This window comes from Monodon monoceros, unplaced genomic scaffold, assembly GCF_005190385.1.
Source record: "Monodon monoceros isolate NGI ecotype Baffin Bay Population unplaced genomic scaffold, NGI_Narwhal_1 Super_Scaffold_18, whole genome shotgun sequence".
NCBI classification, from domain to species: Eukaryota; Metazoa; Chordata; class Mammalia; order Artiodactyla; family Monodontidae; genus Monodon; species Monodon monoceros.
In genome coordinates, this window is record NW_021703774.1 from 75,277,112 (window position 1) to 75,289,554 (window position 12,443).

General features: G+C 41.0%; 1 long non-coding RNA gene across 1 annotated transcript; it reads right to left on the bottom strand.

The window, feature by feature from the left end:
• Positions 1 to 1,353: 1,353 nt before the first annotated feature.
• On the bottom strand, positions 1,354 to 11,100 carry LOC114898100. Its single transcript, XR_003794282.1, has 4 exons — positions 10,856 to 11,100; positions 9,989 to 10,080; positions 3,570 to 3,815; positions 1,354 to 1,705 (listed from the first exon to the last, which is right to left on the bottom strand). It is a non-coding gene; the product is annotated as an uncharacterized LOC114898100 (long non-coding RNA).
• Positions 11,101 to 12,443: the final 1,343 nt, after the last annotated feature.

Sequence of the window (12,443 nt, forward strand, 5' to 3'; positions counted from 1 at the left end):
GTTCTTTCACCCACCAGATTTGTTAAGAGGTTTTACCCTTCAGCCCAATGTGAGTTATCATAAAATATGATTAAGTGTCCTAAAATTGATGATTAATGATTAATGAACTCTGCCTGGAAGAAATAGGAAGGGCACACTGGACTGAGAGAAGTGCTTGTGGAAAAAGCCCTGGAAGCTCAGAGAGGCTCCTCGTGCAGGGTTGGGGTCGGGGGGGGGGCCAGCCGAGTCCAGGAGGATTTGTAGAAGGGAGTTGTGGGAAGTGATGTTGCAGAAGAAAGAGGGGCAGAAGACAGGAGGACTACAAAGGCAGGTGAGGAGTTTAGAGTCTGTGTAGTAGAGGAGGGAGGATGAATTTCCACAAGCCGAGGAGCATGTGATGAAACAGGATTTGGGGGTAATAAGACAGGTGACCTTTGGTAGTGTGGAGAGGACAGAATCAGAGAGAGCAGTTAGAAGGAGATTGGATGAATCGTTGATGAGAGTCAGACATGGATGCTCTCTGGAAGACTAAGTGGTAACAGATATATGAGAGACACTTTAAAGAAACAGTTAAACAAACCTCACTGAGGATGAGGCTATATGGGGGGAAGTGGGGGGGGCACAGCAATGTGGAGCAGGTCCTGTGGGCCATGACCCCACCTGAGACTGACCTGGACTGGATGAGGGTACTTCATACCTTTGGTTAGCCCACATTCTGAGACTATGTGTTCATTTCACAGGAGAAATACCAAAATATTTGATTAGGAGCACTTTCCAGACCCCACTGGAGGGGTGTGTAACGTAAGGAGTGTGCATTGTATCATCAATCTAAAGAAACACAAATTCTGATTCTGCAGCACTTCTGTACCTAAGCTTCCAATGAGGGATTCAGGCCTCTACTACACTACTTCTATCTGCTAATACCATCCGTCCCCACTCTGCCCCATGTGACAATAGAATATACACATGTATGGGTGAGTGGAAAGGTAGACAAAAATTAAACGTAAGGAAGTTCGAAAGGTTCCAGAACTGTGAAACATTCTATTAACTTGGTCCACATCCTGTAGATTCTCAATTCCTTTTTCTATTGGTACCTGAAGGCTTTAGGCCATACTTCTTCCCCTTTTCTTTTATTCTTGTGGGTAGATATCAACAACTCTTTCTCCCCCATGCCTTGAGGCCTGTTTAGAGCCTTCCTCTAGGCTACAGGACTAAGGCTAATAGCTGAATAATAGGCGTGACCTCATATGCCATCCAAAACCCTCTAGATTCAAGTGGGTGATTTTTCATTTCAAGGATGTTGCAGCCTGGCACCTGCCATCTCAGCATCCCCAGGCACAGCCATAAAAATGACATCTCCTTCATGTACGTGATGTCTGCCTTTATTGTCTGGGTTATTGGGTGGTTTCATTCATAGGCAGGGACATCAGAAATGGGTGTTCTGGGAGGGATTAGCTCAGGAAAACTTGGATTGGTCCTACTGAACCCTCTTTTCCTTTCAGGTGACACCTGGGAGGACTGTCACCAAAGGCCTTTGAGTTTCCAAGGCCCAGGGGTACAAACTTCACAAGCACAGCTGCAGAAAAGCACCCACATGACCAATTATCTGCAACTGTAGCTGGACCAGCATTTCAATTGTGGGCACAGCAAAGCCACACTCGGTCTTTCCTCCACCATCTGGGGCTTTACTGCCAACCCCGATTCTGGAAGCCAAGGACCACTCTTCCTAGGTAAAAAATAAAAGGGGATTAGGAAGCTGTAGTTGTCTCAGGGTTGAGGGTGGAGGGGGCAATGGGGCCTTTCCCACGCCCACTGTAGGTCTGGTTGAAATCTGTGATGCTCTACCAGAGTGAGGTGAGCAAGAGCCTAGGATTTAGGACCAGCTCTGCCTCAGGCCCTGGGTTTGCAAACTCCTGATTGTTTCACTGGGCCAAGTTATTTATCTCCTTAGGTATTCACATCTCACATCCCTCATCTGAACTCTTGAAAAATTATATCCCCATTCCATGGTTGTTGGGAATATTAAGCAACATGATGTCCAGAAAGTCTGATCAGTAAAAATGGTTTGATAACAACTATGAATATATAACATCTAACCATTGTGTCTTTCTGGTGCTTTAACACTTACAAAATGATCGCACATGTGTTGTTTCCTCTGAGGTAGAGCACTTTTTTGATCCCCACTTTCTCTGGGACCCGTCTTCCCTTGCTTCCTCAGAAAGGTACGTTGGCCAGTATTTTCCTCTCCTTTCAACATCCACCCTCAAGTCAATTTTCCCCTGCTAGGTGCTCTCAGTAACAGTGTATTAGTAACATTCTGTAGCAATGTAAACCCTGGCCACACAACTCAGCCTCCAGTTTAGCTTTCATATCCAGGTTATTTTCCTTTTTTCCCCTCTTTTTAAAATAAAGGGCCACCCTCACCCATGAGGTGTACTGATCTGTCTATTTTATGAAACTCCATTTAATTCATCATCTTCACTCATCTCCATGGCCATGTCCTCAGTTTTCTTCTCCTTGGGGTCCACCTCTGCTCAGATTTTCTTAAAAGAGCTTCCAAACCCTCACAGCCATTTCTCCTGGGACGTGTTCATCTTACCCTCCACCTCTCTCCACATCTGCACTGGAGCCTGGGGCTGCCTGGTGCTCATCCCTCAGGCGATGACCTCATCTGAGAAATGAGGAGAGACCCATGTCTTCAGGTGGAGGTGAGGTAAGACGGAGCACCCCTGTGGCACCATGGAGAGTCTCATAGAAAGTGATCAGGGAATGTAGGGGATGCGTAGCCCTGACAAGAGCCATTAGGTCTTGTGGTATTTAGTTGTCTTCTCTTCCCTCTAGTCTCTCTTCTTGTCCTTGGCTTCCCACATTACCAGGCAAGACCTAACCCCACTGGCTCAGCCACTGTGTCTCCCGCTCACTTTCCACGGAGGCCTGAGATGAATCCAGGCTTCACAGTGCAGCAAAGGATAATTTTAATGCCCTTTATTTTCACACTCCTCCACCCAGTGATTCCTGCCCCCCATATCTAATAGCTCCTGTCACCCACCAGAGCTTCTCTCTCATTCTTTTTGTTTTTCTTTTCCAAATTCAGCTCATCAGGAGGATAACAGAGCAGTCCATTCAGTACCTCAACACCCTCATGAATGAGTTCCATTATACACACAAACACTTGTGTGGTTGCATTTTTATCATATTTTCCATGCCGTATTTAGATTGAGTATATATATGTATTACACATAGTATGGATACACATATATGTGAAATATATATTGATGCACATTTGAAATTTTTTCTAGTTTCAGACTTCCCCAGTTCTTTTCTATCATGAGGTTTTCCTTCAGTTTTGACTTTTCTTGATCTGTACAATCTCTTCCCTCCCATCAGTACAGCCTATGTCCAGCATGATTTTCTTGCCTTAGTCTTTTCTACCTAGGAACTTTTTTTTTTTTAATCAGTTTTATTTTTCTTGACTTTTTCTTTTGGCCTTTGGGAACATGTTTGCCCCGTGGCAATCTTACCAGTACTGGGTAGTGTTAGGAAGATCAAAAAAAGGAAATACAAAAATGTCTCCATTGGTTTCCACTCACCATAGACTTTCAGATGGCCTTTATTGTTCCTGGACACTTTCCTTACTTGATGACCCTCCTGCGTGGGGAAGTAAGTCATAGTAAGATCATGCAAAACAACAGATCCTGTTGGCTGTGGTTTTATCTTCAGAGCTGGGTTTGGATGCTTCCATTGGAATGAAGAACCCTCCCAAGCTGGAAGGTGAGGTCTTAGCTGCCAGCAAACATGAGTGTCTGGTCTGTAGCAAGATTAATGCCTTAAGTGTCCTGAAACAGATTATCACAAGAAAACTGCTGTTCAGCAAGTGGAGACTAGCATGCCAATTCCCTGGCCTTCAAGCTTAGGGTACAGAGGTGATCACATTTGAGGCTCTTATGTGTACTTCTTCCTTATACTCTTTACCTAAGATTATAGCTCAGTCTCCCACTATTTTTTCTCTTCCTCGTTTGTTCACTCAACAGCTGATGCTACCTCGTCTGGTCTTTCCTCTCTTTTCCATGGGGGCTGCCACCCTGCCAGGCCCTTCCATCTCCATCTCCTGTTTGCACTCTGAACTCTGTTGAGTTCCTATAGCTGCTGTCCTAATATTCCCTCTGACCTTCCCTTTTAGCCACAGGGAAGCCCAGATCCATGGTCCTCCTCATCAGAAGAGCATCATTTAGGCCACTGAACACATAGTCCTTCGCCTGATCTCACACACTTTCTTGGTTTCTTTGCCTTATTCTCCCTTCCCCGCTCCCAAACTCCACTGCCTATTTCTTCCAGGATCATGTGTTAATGAATCACTTGCATGTTGGGTTCGCTTTTGGAGAACCTTATCTTGGAAAACCCTTAATCCTCAACTTCTGCACATGAATAAGAAGAAATGAAACTGAGGAAAAAGAGCACTGATTATAAAAACTAAGTAAGAACCTGGGTCATAGGTGGGAGTGCTGGACTGGCCTGCAGTCAGGTTCCCCTCAGCCCCAGGTGGGCAGTTCTGTGCTAATGTGCATGGGGCTTCCAGAGACTGACGAGCTGGCAGTAGGTGGGGGACAGTAGATGGCACCCTAAAGGGACATTGGCCAAAAGGAGATCCAGAGGCCAGGTTTTCAATATGCATAATAGCATAAAGTGCATAGGCATTCAGACCTCTCCCCTTTCTTAAAATTACTCCTTCTACATGTTCAGTAAAAATCCAGAAGAAATGAATTGAGTTGGAATCTGAGGCCAGGGAATGTAGGAGAGCATGGTAGTGAATTAACTTTGGGCCAGATTTATGAAGACTCAGGGAGATACACAAGAATACAAGATGATCATTGCTTCAGACAAATCTAATTGAGAAGGCAAGTTATTTATATGAGAGTGTCAGAGAAAGATCAAAAAATCTTTAGGGCCAGTGGGAAAGAAGTCCATGCTGGAGTAGATGGAGAGAAGAAAAAGAATGGTGTGAAATAGTGTAGGTCTAATGAGTAGTTCTAAATCATGCTATTATAAATTAAAAACTGGGTGACTTTTTATCTAACATGAATGCCTTAACCCAGTCCATTGAAATTCTGATTCTAAAGTTCTGCAGTGAGGTTTGGGTATCAGTATTTTTAAAAACTCTGCTAATTTGCATCTAGGGATTAGAAGGACTGTGGATCTGGTAGGATATCAGTAACCACTATGGCAACGTCCATTGTGTGGCTACTTCATAGAAAACCTGAATATCAGCCATTAGGGGAATTTGCATTCTTCTCTCAACAGAACTATTTGTACAGCTCAGAGAAGAGAAAACAGAAAAAAGGTAGATAAGTTAGATATATAATATCTCTGTTTGGATCCAAGTTTCTCACAATTTTTATCATACAAGATAGAGTTAAAAAAAATTACATAAAAACCCAGAGTATAAAATAGTACCTCCCCTTCCCACAATAATGAAATTTAGTGTTTCCTTTTCTACTGTTAAAATGCAACTTGCAGTTCGCTATTCACTAAATGGATTTCCCTAACGGGTTCAGAACTGCAGATTCAACAAATTGATTTTTTTTTCACTTAATTTTTTCCTTATGCAAAAACCCCATAATGAATCTTAGGCCTCATTCTCCTATGTTTATCCTTTTTCATGTGCTTCTATGCACTAGCATAAAAGAGTAGGAGAGACTCTTTCTTTGGGAAAAGTTTGAGAAGAAAGTGATGAGAATCTAGTATAACTAAAACTAATGCTTTTTCACTTTTACTTCAGAGTTTTGTTTTTCTATATGTTGAGAATATTCCTAGAAATGCCCTAAGGTGGATCCATCATGAAATTACCTTTCTAGAATGTTGGTGTCCATGGGATGCAAATGGGTTGGGCCACAGTTACACTCCCTGCTCTCTTCTTGCTAATTTCATTTTGAGTTTCCTGTTTTTCCATTTGTTCCTCAGCCCCTTTGGAGAAGGATTTCTCTGCAAAGCCTTATTCCTGTCCAGGAGGGTGACCAAACAACCTCCATTAACTGTTGACACCTCCAGATTGGAGCCTTTCCTCTCCCTTCCCCCAAATGTATGGAAAGGGCCTGTGGCCTGGGTTCTAGGGCCAGGGTTGTCAATAACAGGCCACGTGGTTTTAGTTAGTCCCTAGCCCCGGAAACATAGCTCCTCATCTGTAAAAGGTGGAACTGGACTTGGAAACATTCTGAGGTTCCTGTTGGCTCTCACATTCCAGGGCTTTCCCTGTAGCCTGCCCCTCCTCCTCAGAAGGCAGGGACGTAGAGATAGAAGAGGGTGTGTTTCTCTACCAAGGATCCTCTGCTCCCATAGCAGTCTGTTTCTGAAAGTGTACAAGGGATGCTAAGCACATCCATCCTGGTACATGTGAGAAAGTCATCATTCGGTCCAGATGAAGGGGATTCAAGAGGGACGTACGTGGCTGCTGAGGATTGGGTGGTGGGGATTCGGTTAAGGCTTTGCAGCAGCTTTGAGCTGGGATATCACCAAGCACTGGTGGGGTGAGGACAGGGGTCCCTAGATTCTGCACCACAGGCTGGATGAAAGTTTAGGGAGGTATTTCTTCTAACTCATGTACCTCACTCTCCACTTCAGCCAGCCTGTGGCTCCCCCTTCAGCTCCTCCTGTCGACAGGAGCTCAGCCTGCCCCTGGCCTCTGTCACCATGTAGCCATCCCTCCAGGCTCAGCTATCAGCAGGACCTAACAAAACTCACATTTCATCTCTCTCTCTCCCTCTCTCTCATCTCTCTCCCTCTCTCTGTCTCTCTCTGTCTTTCACAGATACCAATTACTTTAGGAACTAAGAAAAGATATCACCAATTTGGAAGAAACCACATTATAAAATGTACCTTTTCCATTTGATGAAAATAAATCTACAGCAGCAAGTCAAGTTAAAGCCCAAATAGAACACTGGAGGGATCCTTTCCTGAGAATCAACCTTACAACCAACAACTACTCTCCACACTCCAAGACACAGATCTGATGGAAGAAATCCCAGTTATCAGCCTCCAAGGGTGATTAATTGATAAGGAAACCAATGCTTTGATGGACACACAGTTTGGAGAGACCTTAACTCTTGCTCGTCTCAATGTTCATCCTCCACACACCGGCATCAGGAGCAACTGGAAGAAGGCAACATGTCAACCTGGTCATTCTTTGCCACTAGATGGACTGTACTAGGATCTGAGGGCATTAACTATGCAGTGTTCTTGCTGAAACTGTTTAGCCTGAGTTTCATCATGAGGTAGTTATCAGATGACTGCAGAATTTAGGCCATTGAACAAGACAAGTGGCCTGTCTTTCTTCAAACGTCAACGTCTCCACAAATAAGACAACAAAAAGGAGAATAGGTGTTTTGGATTCCCAAGGACTAAAAAGATTGTGTCAGTATATTTCTTTAGTCTTTTGGAACCCAAAACCTCTCCTCAGCTTTCTGTGGTTGTCTTCAATGGTGGTGACATTGACTTGCTTGCAGAGGACAGGTCAGTTGTCTGGCTCAAGGGTCTACATTTTGCAGTTGTCTGATCATTTCCTCAAGGGTTCAGTTGAACCCTTTTTGCCAAGAACACCACTTACTGCATGCTGTGTGCTTCCAAGCACAGCCCCTTTGGAGACTAAGAGTGTCCACTTTGCCTGTCACCACTATTGTCATTTTAGCATTGGACACTTTGTTATGCAGGGGCCACGAGATCCGTTCACTGGAAAGACATGTTTTCTGTCTATAATCAGTAACTTGATTAGTGGTACTTTGAGAGTTTATGAATATCTTGTTCCGTGATGCTCTTTCTCTAAATATTTTACCATCCTTTATTGTTCCCTCATGTATGTCAATTATCATACTTGTGTTTGTACCCTGGACATTTTTTAATTCAGTCATTCTGTAAACTTGTATTCCTGGCCTTGTGCTGTGGGAAAGACAATCCATACCCCTTCCATATCATTAAAAGTTTTTTTGAGTTTCACTGTGGACTCATGCGTTTTTAAAATTCAGTGTTATAATCCATTATTATCATGATTGATTTTAGTGGGTATAGATATAAATTAATATAAATATTCTTGTTTCTCCTATTCATCTTTATATCTTAAACTCTCCCACATTTTTTAAGTTATATTTACCATTTGTAGTCGATTGTATTTACTGTGTTTGTTTTCTGTGTTATTTTATTTGTGTGTGTGTGTGTGTGTGTGCTTGGTATTTACAAAGGACTGGCTAAATGCACTAATTTTAGCTAGTGCACTAAAATTTTTGACCCCTTAGTCCCTTAGTATGTTGGCACATTTCTAATATTTGGAATATAAGTTTTAAATGACATCTCTCAACTTCAACTTTTACCACTGTGATGATCAAGGACATTATTCTACTTTTCTCTTTTCTTCTGTTTTTACCTACCACTTCTTACAGTATTATTTCAACCCAATCAAATGTATACCCTTTACATTCGATTTTTCCCACCTTGTCCCCACCTCTTTTTTTTTTTTAATGCGGGAACCGGCAAGGTAGGGGTAGGAGCTGGAGGGGCCCACCAGGCCCTTTAGACCCCCTAGTGGCACAGGATGGCTGCCCCACCCTGGGAGTGCCAGCAGCCTCCCTGCAGAGGCCCGAGGGTATGCCCAGGCTGCCCCCAGAGCAGGGTCCATGACACACTGGCTTAAATCTACAATTACATATATTCAATGATGACCAGCTGTACAAAACTCAAAGTTTCCTCAGTCAGCTCTTGATGAGTAGAGTTCATCCTTAAAGATTCCTCATGATGGAGTAAGGACTCCCTAAGTTTGGCATATTTAATACTTGTTTTCTATTGCTTTGATACATGGACAGCTTGACTGAATATAAATGACTTGACCATAATGAATTTATTGATTTTTTAAAAAACATCTTCTTGCTTTGTATGTTCTATTGAGATGTAGAATGTAACTTTCTCTCCATTGAGGGCAAAGGGAGGCCTGGAGCTTCACAGAAAAAAAATTTTTTTTTTAAATCTTAAAAATAAATAAATTAATTAATTAAATAAAATAAAATCTTTTAGCTCTAATAGGATAGGTCTTAGAGTTGACCATTCCAGTTCTATTTCTCCCAGGTCTCTATGACTTTCTCTCTGATCCTTTCTCATTATCTTTTATTCATTACTATTCTGTTTGATGCTTTCATTTTTTCGTTCAATGTCCCTTCTAATTTCAGACAAATATGATCCCTTATGTACTTTGTCATTTAGCCTCTTTTCCAGAGAATTTTCTTTTCCTTCAATTTTTTCTAATCTCTGCCAATTCTAATTTCTCATTTCTTCTTTCTTGTCTACTTCTATTTTGTGTTGTGTATTTGTTATGTGAAGTTTTGGGGCTTTTCCCCCCCGTGTGTGTGTGTGTGTGTGTGTGTGTCTACAAATGCTTTGTTCACAAACAATTCAGATACAGATGCCGTTTTACACTTTTCCTATGTTTTGTGATGGATTTTGAAGGGAATTTTTTCATGACCTGAAATTTTTGACTATTTATGTTTTTTATCCTGTCATCTTAGAATAAATGTCTGTTGTATGATTTTCATTTTAACATGACTGGGTTTACTTGAACGAGAAACAGCAGTTTCTAGGTAGGAACAGTTCTAGGTAGGAACAGATTAGGGCTTTGAGTGGCTTAGTCGATTTCTTAGTTCTAGATCTGTCTTGTGCAATTATTTTAGCAGATGTAAGGTTCTGGGGAAAGGCATGGTGTATCTCCTGATTCTGGGATTCTGTTTCTTCCAGTAGGAGCTTTAATTTCTACCAGTTACTTCATTCTTTCTCTTCACCACAAGCTTCCAAAGGATGCTACCTTCATCTAGGTCTCACACTTGATCCTAGTAATTGTGCCTCCTCAAAATTGTCACCCTCTGGTTCTCTGCACTGTCAAACCCCTTCCTGTCAATTCCCCAGACACCAGAGCTATATACGACCAGGTCTTAGGCATCCTCTGAGTTTATCCACATGCTCTTTCTGTGAGTAATTTTACCTGGGTTCCCTCCTGAGTATGTCCTCCTTGCTCTCCTCTCCTTTATATGCAGAGTCTTTGCTGATCCCTCTACTGCTGTGTGGCTCCAAGACCTGGGTGAAAACAAACCAGTTGGAATCCACAGTGTTCTCTGGCCTCTGGTTGTTTAGGGCAGGTTTATGAGTGGTGTCTTTGACTCTCTCTGTTAAGTCTCTAGCCCTCTGAAATATGTGTTGATAGATTCAGCTGCTGTTATCCTAGGTGTATCTGTGGTCTCCTATCATTCTTTTTCAAATGAAGAATTTCAATAGTACACAAAATTGACAGAATTATATAATAGAACATCCCCATCTTTGTCAGCCACGTTCAACATTTATCAACTTATGGCTGAAATTGTTTTACTACAATTCCACCCACTTATCTTTTCCTATATTATTTAAAGCAAATCTCAGACATCATATTTCATCTGTAATTATGCCAGTATGTTTCCCTACATGAAGACTCTTTCTGAAAGTATTATCACAGCACTACAATTATTCATAAATCAATTTAAAATCTTTAATATCATAAAATAGTGTTCAAATTCCCAGTTATTGTTTTTAAGTTAGTATCCTTTCTTGGGAGCCAAATAAAATCCACAAATTGTAATCAGTAGGATATGTGTTTAAGTATTTACATATATGTTTACCCTCAGTTCCTTCCTTCCTTCCTTCCCTCCTTCCCTCCTTCCTTCCTTCCCTCCTTCCCTCCTTCCTTCCTTCCTTCCTCTCTCTCTCTTGCTCCAGCTCTCTCTTGGTCTCTTGCTGTCATTTTTTTTTTTTAATCATTCATTTGTTGAAGAAACTGAGCTGTTTGTTCTGTAGCATTCCTGCAGTCTAAATTGAATACCTGGGTGTACTTTCATAAATTCTCTTGTCCTCCATATTTCCTTTTTGGTGGTAGAATCTAGAGCAGTGCTGTAATAAAAAGAAAATACAAGGCACATATGTAATTTAAATTTTACTAGTAGCTACACTGCAAGCTAAAAAAGTATAATCACACAATAATATAAATATGACCTATTCAATACACAGCTAGTTAATGCTACACAGTAAAGGAAATATAATTCTACCAGTTTTAAAGCTGTGTTTAATAGAAAAATATTGTGCATGTCTTCAGTTTTTAAGTTTACATTCACATGAATTATTAATTAAATATAATTAAAATCCAGTTCCTCAGTCCTACTAGCTACATTCTAAGTGTTCAACAGCCATATGTGTCTAGTGGCCCCTATTTTGGACCTGGCAGATACAGAGACTGATGAGATTCACGTCTGATATCTTGGCAAGAGTACCTCAGAAGTGGTGTGTGCTCTCTGATCAGGAGGCACATCAAGTCCTGTGTGTTTCTTCAAATAATATTAGCAGCTCTTGGAGTTCAAGGCCTAGATCCATTAACTGATTATGTGGAGCAAAAGGGTGATGTTCCATCATCATGTATTATTTAACTGGAACACTTGTATAAAAAGCAACTTCCCCTAAATACTAAATACTGTTTAGTTATTTAGTGGTACCCTCTGTAAAGAAAACTGTAGCTTAATGAGCAATTCCCCAAGCATCCTCTGTGGTCACCAGTTAATTTCTTTTTTTTTTCCCCTGTGCTAATATGAATTCAAAGTTTCAAACACATTGAAGTATTTCAATTCATGGCAATATATAGTCTTTACTGACACTCCAATTATCCTCTCTTTCAGTAGTGAAAGTGACTTTAAGCTGGCTCCTTCATCCTTTTGATAAGATCCTAATAGTCTTTGAGAACTTTCCTGATATCAGTATGACAAGGTGCTTCTGTCTCATCTTGAATATTTTCTGCCCCTGACCTGGACTCAGTCATTTCTCTAAGAATCTCTGGCTTCTTTTTGTGCAAAACATTATTCTCAAGTCAAATTGTGTAAGCTAAAGATACTCATTGGAATTGGTTTATTTCTAGGTCTTTCCAGTGGACAGAGCTAGGAAATACTCATATTTGTATGTATTCATGTATTCACATATATCCACATTCACAATTCAAATTCAGAACTACAGGCTTTTTATTGAATGTCTATCGTACATCTGCATCTCTTTTCTCTAATACCAGTATTTTTGTTTTTAAGGACACTGGGACTAATAGAAATACGATATTTCATACAGTCTCCTTTGCTTTTTCCTACATTACATGGACAGAAGAATAAAGAAATACTAACAATGCCAATAACAACACAATTGAGGAAAGCAGTTTTTTAATTCTGTCACTGTCCTGGGGTTCATATAAATTATTGTGTTTTATAGCCTCTTGGGAGAGTTCTTATCCATATGCTTGTTCCACAAAAGGCATACACAGGTTCATTTGTTACGTCATGCTTTCAATGTCTAGAAGTGACATTTAAAAAATTAATTTAATTTTATAATGATAAAAAAATGAATGTGGTTTCCAACTCAAATCAAACCAAACAAGGCAT